General features: G+C 34.9%; 1 pseudogene; it reads left to right on the top strand.

The window, feature by feature from the left end:
* The first annotated feature begins 415 nt into the window (after nucleotides 1-415).
* On the top strand, nucleotides 416-803 carry LOC122478652 (annotated as a pseudogene).
* The last annotated feature ends 18696 nt before the right edge of the window (nucleotides 804-19499 follow it).

The raw sequence follows: 19499 nt of genomic DNA, 5'->3' as shown, positions 1-19499 counted from the left end.
AATATTCATATGAATGTTCAAAAAATTTCACACATCTGCCAACACATTTAATCTTTTCAAAAATGGTCTAATTGTATACAATGGAAACCTTATATCATGGCTTAATAATATAACTTGGGGAAACTGTCACATAAGCCCTTTGGGGTCATCTATTGAAGAGACTACAGATTAGCTAACCAGTTCCTCACTGATGAATTTAAATCATTAAGATGCTAATAACAAGAAAAACTGTCTAAAATCATAAAACTTCTAAGAGAAAACATAGAAAAGAAACCTCATTGACACCGACCTTGACAATGATATTTTTTTGGGGTATGATCCCAAAAGCACAAGCAACAAAGCAAAAAATAAACAAGTGGGACTACATCAAAATGAAAAGCTGCTGCATAGGCTTGGCCGTCATCATGAATGACACATAACTATCCAAACCAGTAAGTTCATGAACACTGACTACTTCAGCGGAAACAGACGGGCATTGATGTTCTTTACCCCAGAAAGCAACAGTACCTAAGACAGAAATTCAGGAAAAATTAGCCAAAATGTACAAGACCACACACCATAAAGATGTCATCTTTACATGTGGATTCAGAACCCATTTTGGTGGTGGCAAGACAACTGGCTCTGCCATGATTTATGATTCCTGGGACTATGCAAAGAAAAACAAACACAAACACAGACTTGCAAGACATGGCCTGTATGAGAAGAAAAAGTTGTCAGAAAAACAGCAAAAGGAATCCAAGGACAGAATGAAGAAAGGCAGGGGGACTGCAAAAGCCAATGTTGATGCCGACAAAAAGGAGTAAAGATTCTTGGGGCGCCTGGGTGGCTCAGTCGGTTAAGCGTCCGACTTCGGCTCAGGTCATGATCTCGCGGTCCGTGAGTTCGAGCCCCGCATCGGGCTCTGTGCTGACCGCTCAGAGCCTGGAGCCTGTTTCGGATTCTGTGTCTCCCTCTCTCTCTGACCCTCCCCCATTCATGCTCTGTCTGTCTCTGTCTCAAAAATAAATAAACGTTAAAAAAAATTTAAAAACAAAAGATTCTGCAATGACTGTGGTGATTGTGCAGATTTTTCAGGAGAGGATTAATAACCTAAAAACAAAAAAATAAAAAATAAAATAAAAAACTACTACATAGCAAAAGAAATAATTAAAAAAACAAACAAAGGCAGGCAACCTACACAATGAAAGAAAATATTTGCAAACTATATATATATTTTTAATGTTTTTTCATTTTTGAGAGAGAGAGCGAGTGGCGGGGTGGGGGGCAGAGAGTTAGGGAGACACAGAATCTGAAGCAGGTTCCAGGCTCTGAGCTGTCAGCACAGAGCCCAATGCAGGACCTGAACCCACGAACCACAAGATCATGACGGGAGCCCAAGTCAGATGCTTACTCAACTGAGCCACCAAGGTGCCCCGCAAACTATGTATCTAATAAGATGATAATATCCAATATATATGAAGAACTCATACAACTCAATAACAAACAAAAAAAAAAGCAATCTAATTAAAAAATTGGCAGAGGAAGTGAATAGACACTTTTTCCAAATAAAACATGCAAATGGCCAACAAGCACATGAAAAGACGTTCAACATCACTAATCATTGGGGAAATGCAAATCAAAAGTACAGTGAGACATCACTTCACACCTGTTAAAATGGCTAACATCAAAAAAACAAGAGATAGGGCACCTGGGTGGCTCAGTCAGATAAGGATCTGACTCTTGATTTCAGCTCAGGTCATGATCTCATGATCCTGAGACCAAGCTCCATGTCTAGCTCTGTCCTGACAGCATGGAGCCTGCTTGGAATTCTCTCTCTCTGTCTCTATATGCTCCTCTCCCGCTCCCTCTCTCTCTCTCTCTCAAAATAAAGATAAGTAAACATTAAAAAAAAAAAAAAGACAAGAGATAAATTTTGGCAAGAATGTGGAGAAAAGGAAACTCTTGTGCCCTTTTGGTGGGAACATAAATGGATACATCCTATGGAAAACAGTAGGGGGATCCTCAAGAAATTAAAAATAGAACTACAATATGATCTAGCAATCTCTCCCCTGGGCATATATCTGAAGTGAGTGAAAACAGGATATTGAAAAGATATCTGCATGCCTACGTTTATTACAGCATCATTCACAATAGCCAAGATACCAGAACAAAGTAAGTGCCTGCCACTGGATGAACAGATAAAAAGATGCGGTATATTACAAACAATGGAAGATTATTCAGCCATGAGAAAGAATGATATCCTTCCATCTGCAATAACATGGACAGAACTGGAAGGCACATGCTAAGTGAGATAATCCAGAGAAAGATAAATAGAGTATGATTTTCTCTCTCTGTCTCCCTATTCCCCTCTGGGCATTTGTTAATTTTGTGTAAGGGGCAAAAATTGTGAAGACTTAGGTAAAGTGTCACAGACAGAAGAGCAATCTCATAGTGCATACAAACTAGATAAACTTTGGGTGGTCTCACAGGGCTAAAATGATAGATGATAAATAGGTAATAGGTAGATAGATAGGCAAGTAGGTAGGTAGGTAAACAGATAACAAGAATGTCACATTCCTGGTGAGAAAAGGAGATAAAGGGTCAGAGGAAACCAGTACTGCCAATCTCCCAACTAATACATTTCCCAAATTCTGAATGTGTTAGGGCAGAAGACTGAAAATCAAAGCTCAAAAATTCTACTTGGTTTTCAAATGTTGAGAAGAACACACAAAAGTTGTCATGTCAGTTATAAATCTTAAAGAACTGAAGTCTGGGAGACTTGGCCAACTGCGGTATCTGAACTGTCAAAACACTAGTCACTTCACAGTCTGATTGGATTAAGGTGTTTATCTGCCACTCTACCTGGAAAAAACAATAAACCAACTGCAGAAAAGTGTGTGAAATCAAGAGCCTCTTAAGTTTTTTGAGTACATAATACAATAAAAATTAGTAGGAATATGAAAAATCATGATTAAATACTTGAAAATCAAGCATTTAATTGATAATAGGAGTTTTACAATATGATTAACATGATTAACAAAATAAAAAAGAGATATAATAAATGAAAAAGTGGAGATTTTAATCAAAGAATAATCTGAAAAAGAATGAAATGGATAGTCTTAAGACTAAAATATACAACTGAATTCAACAACCCAAATGATTAGTTTAACAGCAGGTTATTGATGAAAAAAAGAGGAGTGATAAGTGGAAGACAGTTAAATAGAAAATATCTAAAGGAAAGAAATGAAAATGGAAAATAGAGAACATACTATTAGTGGCATTTATTCAGCACAAAAGTCTAGCATATATGTAATTTGAATCTTGAAAGGACAAATGAGAGATAAGGCAAAAGTAGTGTTTCACAAGATAACTGTTTATAAAACATGACGAAAGATACCAAACCAAAATTTCAAGAGCCTTGCCAACTCCACACAGTACCCATTTTTATTTATTTTTATTTCATTTTTTTAAATGTTTTTTTACTTTTGACAGAGAGAGAGAGAGAGAGAGAGAGAGAGAGAGAGAGAGAGAGCTGGGGAGGGGCAGAGAGAAGGGGACAGAGGATCCAAAGAGGACTCCGTGCTGACAGCAGTGAGCCCAATGTGGGCTCGAACCCATGAACAGCGAGATAGGGACCTGAGCTGAAGTCGGATGCTCAACTGACTGAGCCATGGAGATGTCCTTTCATTTTTTAAAAAAGGAAAAAAAAAATAAGGAGAAAGAGAGAGAAGAATGAAAAGGTGCGTGCACATATGCATACTAAAGTAAAACTACTGAAAACAAAGAAAGTAGAAAGTCTGAAAGCAGAGGAAAAAAAAAAGCATACATTACTTGCAAAGAAACAGTAGTAAGACTTAACAACCAACATTTCAACAGTCAAGGAAAACCAGAAGATGTAAAAATGAACTACTGAAAGATGTGAGAGAAAAACTGTTGTAACAGAATTGTCTATCCAGTGATAGTGGTTATAAAAATGAAGTTGAAATTAAAAACTTGCCAAATAAGTAAACCCTAGAGATTTATCATCTATATTAGAAAGAGTAGAGTTTTTCAGGCAAAAAGAAAGGGAATACAGGCAGAAGCAAAGAAAAACAAGAGGCTGGAAGAGCAATGAAAATGCTAACATAGATTCTAGTTTTGTTTTTCTCTTCTGATGATATGTGCCTCACCTTTATGGCATTTACTTATCTAATTGTCCATCTGGCCCACAGAATTATAACTTCTATTAACACAGGGACTGTCTATGTTTTGTTTCGTTTTCTAATTCATGGAAACATTTGGCAATCTTTGTTTATAATTTAGATGTTGAGGTTATTTATCAGTTTCCTCATTTAGTGTCATGGTATGGCAAACACAGTTAAGCTAACCAAATACCCAGGTTTATATTTGTCAGCCTCCCGTAGAATAAGACTGTGATCATGTGACTTGTGATGACCAATGAACTATGGGCCTAATGATATGTTTCAACTTCTGGTCAGAGGCTGTTAATAGTTTATTTGTCCCCTCTATGCCTCTTCCTCAGCTGAAAACCTGAAGACCATGGATTCCAGATGGCAGAGATTCAAGATGAATGAGCGCTGTACAGCTAACCTCAGAATTGCCTTGGCTAAGAAATAAATCTTTAGTCTGTTATACTGCTAAGATTTGGAGTTTGATAATAACAACAGCATGACCTAACTTAAACTGATAAAAATGTATGTATGATCTCCGTCTCTTTCTTTGTCTGAAATTTCACTTCAAAGTTGTAAATAATGGCACATGAGACATCTTCTGAACATGGGAATATTTTCTTCAAACCAGCAAAATATATTATTCTTATATTCAATAAGTTTTGAGGTAACAATACCTATTTGCACCCTGAGTAGCCATTAGTAATCATCCCAAGATTTTGATACATAGGTCTGCTTTTAAGGTTTATTGTGTGTTAACACATCTTCAAATGCAATCTTGTTATGTTATGGTAAACAGAAAAATTTCTATTATACAATGTTGAAAGTTTTTTTTATAATTTATTGTCAAATTGGCTTACATACAACACCCAGTGCTCATCCCAACAAGTGCCTTCCTCAATGCCCATCACCCATTTTCCCTCTCCCCCACTCACCCCATCCATCCTCAGATTGTTCTCTGTATTTATTTTTTTCCCCTTCTCTTCTTATTTTTACTTATTTTTTATTTTTCTTTTTTGATCCAATATATGAAATTTATTGTCAAATTGGTTTCTATACAACACCCAGTGCTCATCCCAAAAGGTGCCATCCTCAATAACCATCACCAACCCTCCCTTCCCTCCCACCCCCCATCAACCCACAGTTTGTTCTCAGTTTTTAAGAGTCTCTTATGCTTTGGCTCTCTCCCACTCTAACCTCTTTTTTTTTTTTCCTTCCCCTCCCCCATGGGTTTCTGTTAAGTTTCTCAGGATCCACATAAGAGTGAAACCATATGGTATCTGTCTTTCTCTGTATGGCTTATTTCACTTAGCATCACACTCTCCAGTTCCATCCATGTTGCTACAAAGGGCCATATTTCATTCTTTCTCATAGCCATGTAGTACTCCATTGTGTATATAAACCACAATTTCTTTATCCATTCATCAGTTGATGGACATTTAGGCTCTTTCCATAATTTGGCTATTGTTGAGAGTGCTGCTATAAACATTGGGGTACAAGTGGCCCTATGCATCAGTACTCCTGTATCCCTTGGGTAAATTCCTAGAAGTGCTATTGCTGGGTCATAGGGTAGGTCTATTTTTAATTTTCTGAGGAACCTCCACACTGCTTTCCAGAGCGGCTGCACCAATTTGCATTCCCACCAACAGTGCAAGAGAGTTCCCGTTTATCCACATCGTCTCCAGCATCTATAGTCTGCTGATTTGTTCATTTTGGCCACTCTGACTGGCGTGAGGTGATACCTGAGTGTGGTTTTGATTTGTATTTCCCTGATAAGGAGCGACGTTGAGCATTTTTCATGTGCCTATTGGCCATCCGGATGTCTTCTTTAGAGAAGTGTCTATTCATGTTTTCTGCCCATTTCTTCATTGGGTTATTTGTTTTTCTGCCCATTTCTTCACTGGGAGTTTGGTGAGCTCTTTATAGATTTTGGATACTAGCCCTTTGTCCGATATGTCATTTGCAAATATCTTTTCCCATTCCGTTGGTTGCCTTTTAGTTTTGTTGGTTGTTTCCTTTGCTGTGCAGAAGTTTTTATCTTCATAAGGTCCCAGTAATTCACTTTTGCTTTTAATTCCCTTGCCTTTGGGGATGTGTCAGTAAGAGATTGCTATGGCTGAGGTCAGAGACGTCTTTTCCTGCTTTCTCCTCTAGGGTTTTGATGGTTTCCTGTCTCACATTCAGGTCCTTTATCCATTTTGAGTTTATTTTTGTGAATGGTGTGAGAAAATGGTCTAGTTTCAACCTTTTGCATGTTGCTGTCCAGTTCTCCCAGCACCATTTGTTAAAGAGACTGTCTTTTTTCCATTGGATGTTCTTTCCTGCTTTGTCAAAGATTACTGGCCATACGTTTGTGGGTCTAGTTCTGGGGTTTCTATTCTATTCCATTGGTCTATGTGTCTGTTTTGGTGCCAATACCATGCTGTCTTGATGATTACAACTTTGTAGTAGAGGCTAAAGTCTGGGATTGTGATGCCTCCTGCTTTGGTCTTCTTCTTCAAAATTACTTTGGCTATTCGGGGCCTTATGTGGTTCCATATGAATTTTAGGATTGCTTGTTCTAGTTTTGAGAAGAATGCTGGTGCAATTTTGATTGGGATTGCATTGAATGTGTAGATAGCTTTGGGTAGTATTGACATTTTGACAAGATTTATTCTTCCAATCCATGAGCAGGGAATGTCTTTCCATTTCTTTATATCTTCTTCAATTACCTTCATAAGCTTTCTATAGTTTTCACAGCTCTTTTACATCTTTGGTTAGATTTATTCCTAGGTATTTTATGCTTCTTGGTGCAATTGTGAATGGGATCAGTTTCTTTATTTGTCTTTCTGTTGCTTCATTGTTAGTGTGTAAGAATGCAACTGATTTCTGTACATTGATTTTGTATCCTGCAACTTTGCTGAATTCATGTATCAGTTCTGGCAGACTGTTGGTAGAGTGTATCAGATTTTCCATGTATAGTATCATGTCATCTGCAAAAAGTGAAAGCTTGACTTCATCTTTGCCAATTTTGATGCCTTTGATTTCCTTTTGTTGTCTGATTGGTGATGCTAGAACTTCCAACACTATGTTAAACAACAGCAGTGAGAGTGGGCATCCCTGTCGTGTTCCTGATCTCAGGGAAAAAGCTCTCAGTTTTTCCCCATTGAGGATGATGTTAGCTGTGGGGCTTTTCATAAATGGCTTTTATGATGTTTAAGTATGTTCCTTCTATCCTGACTTTCTCAAGGGTTTTTATTAAGAAAGGGTGCTGAATTTTGTTCTCTGTATTTAAGTGTCACTTGTGGTTTGCCTCCCTCCCTCTCTGTTTGTAACTATTTTCCTCCCTTCCCTTCCCCCATGGACTTCTGTTAAGTTTCTCAAGATCCACATAAGAGTGAAAACACATGATATCTCTCCTTCTCTGACTGACTTACTTCACTAAGCATAATACCTTCCAGTTCCATCCACGTTGCTACAAATGGCATGATTTCATTCCTTCTCATTGCCAAGAAGTATTCCATTGTATATACCACAACAGGACACAGGTAATCTATTTGTGAGTTGACTAGGGGATGATATCTTAGACATATTATGAACTATGTAAATAATTATGTAATTTATACAATATAAATGAAGTACAAATAGAGGCTACATTCCAACTCTACATGATAGTTTAAGAAGTATGGCTATAAAGTAATGACACTGATTTTACATATTGCTGTGGAAGCAGAGTTAATGAGTATTTATTACCTATCCACCTATTTATGTATATGTATCTAATTATAGATATGTGAAATTTTATTATTCAGTAACATATAAGGTGTATATACTATAATATGAGGTGTAATTACAGCTTATCTAAAGCCACAGAGATAAGTTTTAACAAGTCTAGAAGTAGGAAATGTTTACTGAGTACTACAAATGTCAATTCCTGAAATAACAATTAGCTCCAAGGCCCTCATTGTTCTTTTAAAGGGGAGGGAGTAAATTGTGATAAAATAGTATCACTGTAAACTGTGTTGAAGCGTGCAAAAGCTGCAAGGTCATCACTGCTGGAGAGTTCAAAGAACATTTATTTAGAATTCTTTATATTCCCAATGATATGATAAATATTTTCCTAGATACTGAAGGGAATAATATTAAGGAAAAATATAGATTTTATAATAAAAAAATCATCAGGAATATAAGGTACAGAAAAATATTAACAGCTTTTAATTTGAATTGTTTAAGATTAATGTATGGTTACAAAAAATTAAAATTATTGAAGTACATAAAGTAACAGGGTTTCCCTCCCCTGACTAATATTACACTCCAGGGCCTCAAAGAAATACTGTTGACAATTTAGTACAATTTTTTGGACCTTTTGCAATGTCTGAAGTATAAACAGAGACACAGTTAATTAGAAGACACTGCACTCAATACTATGCATTATCTTTTCACTTATAATATACCATGAACACTCTATTTCACAATACACATATATATCTCATGATGATAAATATTATGTATTTTTCACAGCCTGGGATTATTATGATTTAAGGATTCCTCAGATGACAGACATTTAAAAAGCCCTTAGTTTCTCTCTCTTGAAATTACTGCAGTGATGTGTACAGTTATATTTATACTTGCCTACTTGTGTATTTCTGAAGAGTGTTCTGAGATCAAGATAATGTTTAAGTTTTGATATACCCTGACAAAACACCTTCCAAAAAGACTCAACTATATATAAGTAATTTCTAAGATCTTACAGTACTCTTTTGATCAATCTATGGGACCAATTTCTAGGATAAACTATTACCACAGTATATTACTTACCTTAGATATCTCTAATGGTTTAGTATCTAATAGGAAAAGTCTTCATTTTTTATTTTTTCAAAATATTTCCTTATCAAACTTTATAATAAGCTTATTATACCCATAAAACTTTCTCAAGGGTACACCAGTTCCAAACCAATTGATTACTCTGACAAATAGAAAATTTCATTTTAAAATTTCTAACTTAAAGAGTAGGTATTTTCTCCATATAAAGTGGATATGCATGATAAGCATGGGTATTGGATTTCTGCACTCTAGCAAAAAGAACCACAGTGTAGTTGATAGAAGTCTGCAATAATAGTCATGATAACTTTGCTCAACCTTGGTTCTGTGAAAATTAATAAAAGGAAACCTCACTAAAACAGAGGTCAGAGGTTCAGCAGGGGGATCTCTCATGTCCAGCCACGCATTGTCAATTGTATATCCAATACGAAGAGATGGACCTTCCACATCCGTACTACTTTGTCACCCCTGCAGGAGAAAGAAAGGCTTTCCTCCTCCCCTAGTGATTGCCTAGCCTATAAGAGACCATCACAACTCAGCCAATGAGAAGTAACCATACTAGGAACTCCCAGTTCACTCCAATGGACTTATTTGTTTATTACAGACTTCCCAACTTTCCCTTTTCCTCTATAAAAGAATGTTCCTCTCCTTTGTTTTGCAGATTTGCCTATGGTTTTTTCCCTAGAGCTTGATTATCCTAGATCACAATTCTATGCTTCTCCTGAATAAACCCATTTTTGCTGGTACAATAACTGCCAGTTTTATTTTTAAGGTCAATAGTTCCTATATTTATTAACTTATTAACTTGGAAAATTTGTTTAACCTAATTGAGTCTTGACTCTTCATCTACAAAATGCAGAAAATGTTAATATTTTACCTAATGTGATCCTATGAGAATTAAGTATGATCATCACTTTCAAGACTGTCCATTACATCTCATGCCTTAATGTCTTTTATTATATAGATATTATTAATATTTTTTATCAAATATAGCCCCTAAGAGTGAAAAATAACTTCTGGCTTTATGAGAAGGATTTTCATAAACACTGACCCAAGTGCCAAAAATGGACATCTGTGATCATTTAACAGAATAAACCTGCTAGATCTTGTGAATTGGAGTTAGTCTTTGGTTCCTATTCTTCCTGCTGTTATTTTTACTGTTTCATCTTTTAATATCCACCTCCAGCAGATCAAGTTTTTAGCTTTTAGCTGCTTTATTTCCCACATAAACTAGAGATTATTCTCTGCTGAAACTATTTCTCACACAGCTGTGTAATACATTTTCTAACACACATAACTTAAAAAGGATTAATTATCATTATGTCACCAATTATATGATGTTGCTGATGAGATCTGGTACAATTATTGAAAGAAACTAACTGCATGTTGAATGAGAAGATAAAAAGCTCAGGACTATATAACTATTGGCAACTCTTTCTTAGTGCCTTCATTTAAAAGGAACAATATCTATATTCCAATTTTTAGACAATTTTCTAAGCTAATCTTTTAATAGATGCTGAATTCAAAGTCATTTCATTAACATGAGTTCAGGTGAAAATTTGAAATTCATTTTAGTAGGAAAATACTTTTTACTTAACCATGGGAAATATTTTAGAACACACAATTATTGAGAACATGAGTCACTTAAACAGTTTTAATCTTTTTATTTCCAGTTTTGGGAGCTGTTAAACAAAAACTATTATGAATTCTACATATTAAATAATTGTAATAATTAACCACTTTATGATTCCATTCTAAAGATACTAGTGACCTTCCCCTACATCTCTATATTGCAGCTGCCATATTCTTGTACCGCACAATGAAACATGATGGACCTCTGTACTTTCAAAGCTACTTCATCATATATGTTGACAATTATGTGCAATAAAGTAGTGTACCAAACAATGACATAGAGTTCACAGATGCTTATCACTCCAAACAAGACAGATTTTATGGCAAGAGGCCCCTTAGAAGCCAGTGAAAACCATTTGAAGTGTCAAAATATATGTATTGTCCAATAATGAAATATTCCTTTGCAATCACCTCGTGTAAAAGTAATCCCTAGGAAGGTAACAATTTAAAGGGAAAACTCTATAATGGAGGAGTGAAGCTGCTTCAGCTATGATATTTTAGAGGATTTCATTGAAACCGAGGGGTCTGACAGACCACAATATTCAAGTACCTCCATATTGCATGGTCACACCTCCTCTTAGGTCGAGTCATAATAAAACACATATTTCCCATAGAAAACATAACCTGCAAGTTATGTCAGCAATATTTCTTTATTTCTGAAAATTTTTAAATTATGTGTTTTAAAACCTGAATTCAAACAGTTTACTCTTGATCAGTTGCTGCTTACCCAGGGGTGAGTTGGTAGCCATTCTACTGTACAGAAATGAATTTGCACCTCAGTGAGGATTCACACCTGGTTAGGTAGTCAGGCCAGGCTAAATGGATTTTGCCCCAGGGAAGAAAAGAGAGTTATCACCTTGTTGAATCTGTTTCTACCATTTGAATCTGAATCTAAATCAGGAGATGACTCAGAAACAACTGGGAATGTCCAAGAAATAATCTTGTTAGGTTCTTTGGCCATATATGTTTACACTGACATTTAAAATGATTGTCCATATATTCAATTGTATCTAATATAGTACAATTAAAACCATATTTATAGATGAGTGTTTCTTTGCTTTCCCTATCTCCATAATGTTAACTTAAGATGTTAATAATGATACTCCTAATGGGTAATAAATTATACATAAAGTTAATTTATAGACATAAATTCCCCAATAAGAATTCTCTATTTTTCTTATGTCAAAAAAAAAAATCCAGACTTAGGTAAGAGAGACCTTACTACTGCAAGATTGCAGGATTATTGCAAAAAGGAGAGAGATGCTATGCAATCTGACCATGAGTTCTACAATTATCTCAAAGGTCAAGCAGGAAACGTTCTTTTTTTTTTTAATTATTTATTGATTATTTTTGAGAGAGAGAAAGAGAGAGAGAGAGAGCAGGCAAGGGACATAGAGAGAGGGAGACACAGAATCTGAAGCAGGCTCCAGGCTCTGAGCTGTCAGTACAGAGCCCATCGTGGGGCTTGAAACCACAAACTGTGAAATAATGACCTGAGCCGAAGCCGATGCTAAACCAACTGAGCCACCCAGGTGCCCCAGGGTTCTTCTTTTATAGGGAGCAGTAAACAAGGCTAGAAAGAACCTGTCTCAGACAAAGATCAACAGATGTCTTTCTTTGTGTCTGCCTCTTCTAGAAAGGGGCCATGTTCTACGTTTCCTCTTTGCTCAGACTGAGTGTGGGCCAAAGTTGAGGGGCCTGGAAGAAGAGAAGTCTGACTAAAGTTTGGTCAAATCATATTAGTGAACAATTTTTCCCGATGGATCGGTAAAGACAAAAAGTTCAGTTAACAATTTATGAGGCAAAGAATGGGAATTTGAAGGGCCTGTATCTGGTCTTGTCATAAGTAAATAAAGGGCAGGGCAGGGGACATCCATTAGTCTTATCTAAACCACAGAGAAATTGGTGGTTCTTTGCAGTAAGCCATTTTCCAGAACACAAAAGGGTGCAGGAATTTAACAGTCATTGTGTTCTAACATCTCAGGGCTGATGTAGTTTAACATTGCCACCCCCAGTCTTCCATATTTTCCAATCATAGTCCCTTCTCCAATTATAGCATGTAATCTAGACACTATAGATAATTTAGAATATAGTCTCTATATTATAGTATTTTAATATAACTTTTATCTTTTAGTAATCTTTTTAGTAAAATGGTAAAATCTACTTCTTAACTCTCCCTAGTGCCCTCTTCTATTTTTATTTCTGACCCTGTTATCTTAGATTCAACCATCAGTTAATTCCTTCACTAGTTTTACTACAATAGCTTCTTCATTGTTCCTCTGCCCCTACATCCTTTTCATTTCATGTGTCCCAAGGTCAAAGTTATGTTTCTGGATGGCAAAAACTTCCATGTAATATCATGGTCTAAAACAAGCTAATGGCTCCTAAACATTATTGGATAAAATCCAAAGTGTCCTGAATTGTGTAACTGCCTATTCCAGATGTGGCCCAATTCAAGCTTTCCAGCCTCTTTATTACTACCTGCCATTTGCATTCCGAGTGCCACCATAATAAAATACTGCAAACAATCTTTAAATGTGCCAAAACCAACTGTTAATTTTGCATGTAGCAGTAGTCACTTGCTCCACAACGATTTCCTTTCTCATAGATCATTTCTGTGCTTCTTTAAAGTTGGCTGAAGCTTCATCTCGTTTGCAAGGCCTTTTCCATTTGCAAGGCCTTTTCTAAAGAGTTCAATGAGATTTAGAGGTTTCTGTTCTTTCAAGACATTTTTAGACACATGGTCATTAAACCAACTATTATCCTGTATTGTAATATTTCAATAAATCGTAATCATCTTAACATCAGAAACCATGTCTTTTTATTTCTATAGCCTAAGAGACTTGTCAACACATGACTGAAAATCAATTTGTATGTGTTTTTTAATGAAAGATACGTCTCTATTTTAAATAAGGAAGGTCATCCAAAAGAAATATATGTATTTTCCCTGCAGGTTATCAGAAACAGATCTTTGATAACTTCTCTTCTTCTTTCTAACATTTTTATAATGTAGAAATGAAAATAACAATCTGTATGATGTCCAGCCAAATTATTTCCTTCTTTAATTCTCTATTGTTTGTTTACATGAAAATGGAGAGTAGCTATGGTGAAAGCTCATATTTACAAGAAACACACAAACCAAAAACCCACACACAATATTTTAATTTTTTTTTAATTCTATGCTAACTCCTATTTTTCATTCTTCACAATTCTATTGACTACTACTATAAACTTTTTGGTGTCCATATGCTCAAGTGCATTTTTAAAGAATGTTACTAAAGCCCAGATGAAGCACATTTGTATGCTTTTGACTAATGAAGAATGATTCAGGAAGATTAGTGTCAAATCTTTGAAATGTCACAAAGGTCATTTTTTTCATGACTATAAAACGATAATTTTCTTCTACAATATTACATTTTTTTCTTTACTGTGTTGCAAGCAAATTGCTATTCTACTTTGACCTTTCTATTTTTTTCATGTCATGTATAAATTATATTTCGCTCCTGAATTCTATCAATTTTCACTTGTCATGTTGAAACTGCAGAAGTACTTTTGCACTTAAGTACTTTTGTTCATGATATTTATTTTATAAATATGAAATTTCATTTTCATATAGAAAACGATTATAGATTCTAATCAACTTTATTTTCCAGCATATACAAATTTAAGAATGTATGCTTATCATTAAGAAATATGATGAAAAGAATAGATCCTGATTATTAATAAGAAAATGCAAATATAAAGCTCTTCAGGGTAAGGATGTATTAATTGTGTGATCTATAGTAACACTGAGAATAGGATATATATTAAATTGATGAAAATATGTTAAGGATTAGTCCTCATAGACTTAGTAAGATTATGTTTTCTCCACAATAGTTTTAAGCATTTATTTGAAATTAATTTTGGTGTAATAAGTTGTCATGTTAATATTTAGAGGACAAATCTAAGCCATCAAAATTTAAGCTTTCTCTTCATAACTTATATTTTTAGATCAAGGATAGTAATTGACAGTAAAAGAAAAAAATATTTCCCTCATGTGTACATCATTTGTCTTATTAAGACTGGAGACATGTGGTCATAAGTTACATAATAAGCTTCTTCCTTATTGGCCTTTGATACTAAATATGAAATATGAATATATTCTTAAAACTAGTGTTTTAGCATAACTATTTCTTTCACACACACTTAAAACCGATTTAAAATATGTGCACAGTAAAGAATAATTTGCTTATTAGGAAGATGTACTATGCTTTTAGAAACAATAAACATTTTGACATTGTACAAAGATAGAAATAATTTTTATAACAGAAAAGGAAAGCTATGAAGTATGTCTGAAAGTAGTCAAAATTGCAAAATGTGTATTTTCATACTTGCAGCATCATTTGTTTTATTTTGTATTTACCTTCAACACAGATTGGCAAATATATTCCCATATGAATAAATCTGAATGACAGGTGTATGAAAGCAGGATCTGTAAACTGCTTTTTAAAATAGAAGCATCTATGACACACACAAAAGATAAGAATAAATCAAGGAAGTAAACAGTTCATCCCTATTGTTATGTATTCGACATGCATTTATTTTATGCTTTCTATATTCTGAGTACTGTGCTGGACAGCAGGCATAAAAGTTGAATAATGTAAAGAATTATGCACACAAGTTGTTATGGTAACATACAATAAATATGCTACCCTATTGAGAGGTCAGGGAAAAGTTCACAGAAACAGTTTTTTGGAACTCAGTCATGAAGTATCAGAAGGAGACAGCTATTTACATAGGATAGAAAATCATTCAGAGCAGAGAAAACAGAATGACAAATTCTTGATAATATAAAATATCCTAATGAAGGTTGGGAGTTCAGCAGTTGCCTATCACTGAAGTGCAATGTAGAAGAACAGGGCAAAATGTAGCTAAAGACCAGACTCTGAAAACCATTAATTGCTAAGATAAGGTATTCAAAATTTATTCCCAAAGTTATTAGTGTATTTTAAGCAAAAGAGTGTCATGGTCAAATTAACATTTTAGAAGAATCATACAGCATTATTTAGGAGATAGGCTTGAGAAAAAATACACTGGAAATAGGGAGACAATTTGGGAGGCTATTGCAATAATACACATGAGAAGTAATATATACATGAAGTAACTGCTTTCATGGGAAGAGAAAGGGAGGAAGGATGTAAGAAAGAAGGTAAGACGTGTTGAACTTGACTGATTCATTAGGGGGTTTGTGACTGACAGAGTAAATCATATTTGGATTCACTTTTCCTTTTTTGGAGCTGATGACTGGGCAAATGGAGATGTTATTCACAAGGGCAAAGAACAAAGAAAGAGAAATGGGATTTGTGGAACAAAGAATTTTTAGATGAAAGCACTTTTGTGACATCAAGGTGAAGACATTCTTGATCACATGTAAGTCTACTTGCCATATTACTCAGATTTATGATGAGCTGCATGTTATCACTTTGAATTTACAATGTAAAAATGTACATTCATATTAACGTATTTTTTTAAAAAAACATGCCTTTAGGGGCACCTGGGTGGCTCAGTCAGTTAAGTGTCTGACTCTTGGTTTCAGCTCAAGTCATGGTCTCGCAATTTGTGGGATCAAGCCCCATGTCAGCTGAGCTCTGTGCTGTCAGTGGAGCCTGCTTGGGATTCTCTCTCCCTCTCTCTTTGCCCCTCCCCTGCTCCTCTCTGTCTCTCTGTCTCTGTCTCTGTCTCTCTATCTGTCAAAATAAAAAAATAAACTTAAAAAAAAACATGGCTTTGAACATTCAAGCATTTTGCAAACTGTGTGAATTCAATGTACTTATTAGCTCATGAGAGAAGAAATTAATAAAAGGTCAAATTTTAGGCTAAAAGATATTAATATAAACTAGAGAATTTTAACCTAGTCATTATAATTAACAGCATTAAATGTTCATATTTCCAATTAAATTTGGGGGAAGTGAGAGGTAATGATTACCTCTCGTTTGACCTAGAAAACTATAATTATTTTGAATCAGAAGTTCCATGGGGTATAATTTACCCATTACGTTGGTCAGCTGGTGCTTAAACTAAGCATTGAAAATGTCTCTGAAAAAGGAGTTACTGTTTTCATGTCTCTAAATCCCAGAGTTATTGATAGAACTTGTAGAATTGGAAGCAATACCTAATGCTATTAACATTTTGGGAGAAGAAAGAGTGCTTGCACACTATACTTATCAGTCAAGATACTTTGTCTGAAAATAACCAACACTTAAATACATGCACTTAGATAATGAGCACAAAGTATATTTATTTATTACAAATTTTTGAAATTAGGCAACGTTTCATCAGTCCACTCTTCTGTTCTCAGAATCTTGACTTTTGTCCTCAAATTTCTCTCTCTGTATTTAAAATGGCTGCCACAGCTTTAAGTTTGTTTGGTCCCAAAGACATGAAAAAAGGTATCTTTTTCTTTATCTGTATTATATACTTAAAACCTTTTCTGGATGTCCCACAGCATCATCTTCCTGTGTCATTTTACCATAGGTGTGCATCATACATATACCATTGAATTTACTTCTATCAAAGAAGAGTAAGCTGTGCACTAGAGATGGGAGAAATGACATTCTCTTGGAGCACCAAGCATGAACCAATCTCGAGTTCTGTTCCTATGGAAACAGGTAGAAATGACTATTGGGTTGGCCACCAAATGTGGCCACCAACTTTCTACATTAAAATTTTGGTTTTAGATATGGATATAGACAACTATAAAATGTTGATTGCACAAAGTTTCCCCTAATATACTTGAAATTTCTATATGGGATACCTTAGTTCCTTTTGTTTTAGTTTCTCCAAACCTAGCAGAAGACATGGTTCATAAAAAGTACTGAGAACACTTTGATAGAGTGAAAAAATATATCTATTACTTAACTTTCTTAATATTGATGCATGATTATTTCATATGATCTTTTATTCTACACTACATCTACTAAAAACAAAAACAAAACACCCAGAAATTGTTCACTGAAAATAATCACAGTGCTAAGATTCTTAAAGGTCTATTGCGAACATATCACTCTCAAACCTCAGGATTCTAAAATCTTTATTCTCTACATCCTCCCATTTCTTATTAAATAAGAACTACAGTATTTGAATGTATAAAAACATGTCATGCCATCCTTAAACATTTTTCCGACTTACAACTTTTCCAGTAGTTCCCAACCCCTCTCTCTTCTTATTTTCAGCTGCTGAAACTTTCTTTTACTTTGTTCATGGAATATAAATTATTTTTCTTTCATTCAACAAATACTGGCTTTCTGATGAATGCTAGACATGTCAGAGCTGATGAAAATGCAATAATAAACACTTTCGCACTGAGCATACATTCTAGAAAAGATGTTGAAGATGGCAAATACATGGACCATGAGTAAAATAAGTAGTGGCTGTAATAAATTATTTTAACATAATAAGAAATGGGAGGATGCAGAAAATAATGGGAAAATACATATTTATTACAGATAAGGCCAGAGACACTGGCCTGAAAAACTGATATTTGCTCTGAGGTCTACATGGAGAATATTGTTGAAGTGTAGGTGAAAAGGCATTTGAAAAAGAAATAATGTCTAGAGACTCAAAGATTGACATCTGTTTAAGGATTTTAAAGAAAACCAGTATAACTAAAAATAGAAGATTAAATCAGAGGGAGAAAGGCAGAATATTGGCAAAAGCAGGGACATTTCATTAAAATGCTTTGCAGACCATAGTAAGGGCTTTTATTTTTGATGCAATGGTAAGTCATTAAAAAGATTTAGCATTGGGGCACCTGGGTGGTTCAGTCGGTTGAGCGTCTGACTTCGGCTCAGGTCATGATCTCGCAGTCCGTGAGTTTGAGCCCCTCATCAGTCTCTGTGCTGACAGCTCAGAACCTGGAGCCTGCTTCAGATTCTGTGTCTCCCTCTCACTGTCCCTCCCCAACTCATGCTCTCTCTCTCTGCCAAAAATTAATTAAAACTTAAAAAAAAAGATTTAGCATTAATGTGAGTTGGTATATTTTACATTTATAGCCATCTGTTGATACACAAGAATTTTTAAAGTAAGGTACATAAGAAAATTGGGTTGGGGTGGCTTTCAATAAAGTAGAATAAAGAAAATAGGAACCTGAGGATAGGCATTATGGATGACACTTAGATCAGAAGTCAGTAAAGTCAGTAAAAAGCCAGACAAGTATTTTTTTCAATACAATGGTATCAAGTAGACATTCTCAAGTTTAGACTGCCTATGACATAAGTAAAATTAGAAGAAGGGAAGGAGTCAGAATATCCCAAATAGAAAGTTTACTGTTAGAACATTTGAATTTGAATCTAGAATTGACTAATCACTTATTTAAAAGCAGTTAACCACAAGTGACTTATCTTAAAACAGCATTTTACTCCCCTGAAATAGATAGTATGAGGGCTATTAAACTTGCTAAGATGAGTTAGAAAAAATGAAATCAGTATAGCACCGTGTAAAATTATACATATTCCCAATGACAAATGAATACTGCAGTGGAAAAGTAGTCAGCAAAATATGAAGTTTGTCCAACAGTGTAGTCTGTGATAAAATTAACAGATATCTAAATGCATCTAGTGACTTTTTATCAAAATATACTAATATTAAATAGTATACTAATATTAAAGAGTTTGTCCAACAGTGTAGTCTGTGATAAAATTAACAGATATCTAAATGCATCTAGTGACTTTTTATCAAAATATACTAATATTAAAGAGTATGGAATTCAAAGAACACCATCAACCATTATAATACAAATCAGACTTTAAAAGTAAAGTCACTAGGGCGTCTGGATGGCTCAGTTGGTTAAACCTCTGACTCTTAATTTCAGCTCAGGTCATGATCTCATGGTTTGTGAGTTCGAGCCCCATGTTGGGCTCTGTGCTGACAGTGCAGAGCTTG

This window comes from Prionailurus bengalensis, chromosome A1, assembly GCF_016509475.1.
Source record: "Prionailurus bengalensis isolate Pbe53 chromosome A1, Fcat_Pben_1.1_paternal_pri, whole genome shotgun sequence".
NCBI classification, from domain to species: Eukaryota; Metazoa; Chordata; class Mammalia; order Carnivora; family Felidae; genus Prionailurus; species Prionailurus bengalensis.
This window is presented reverse-complemented; position numbering and strand designations above follow the sequence as displayed.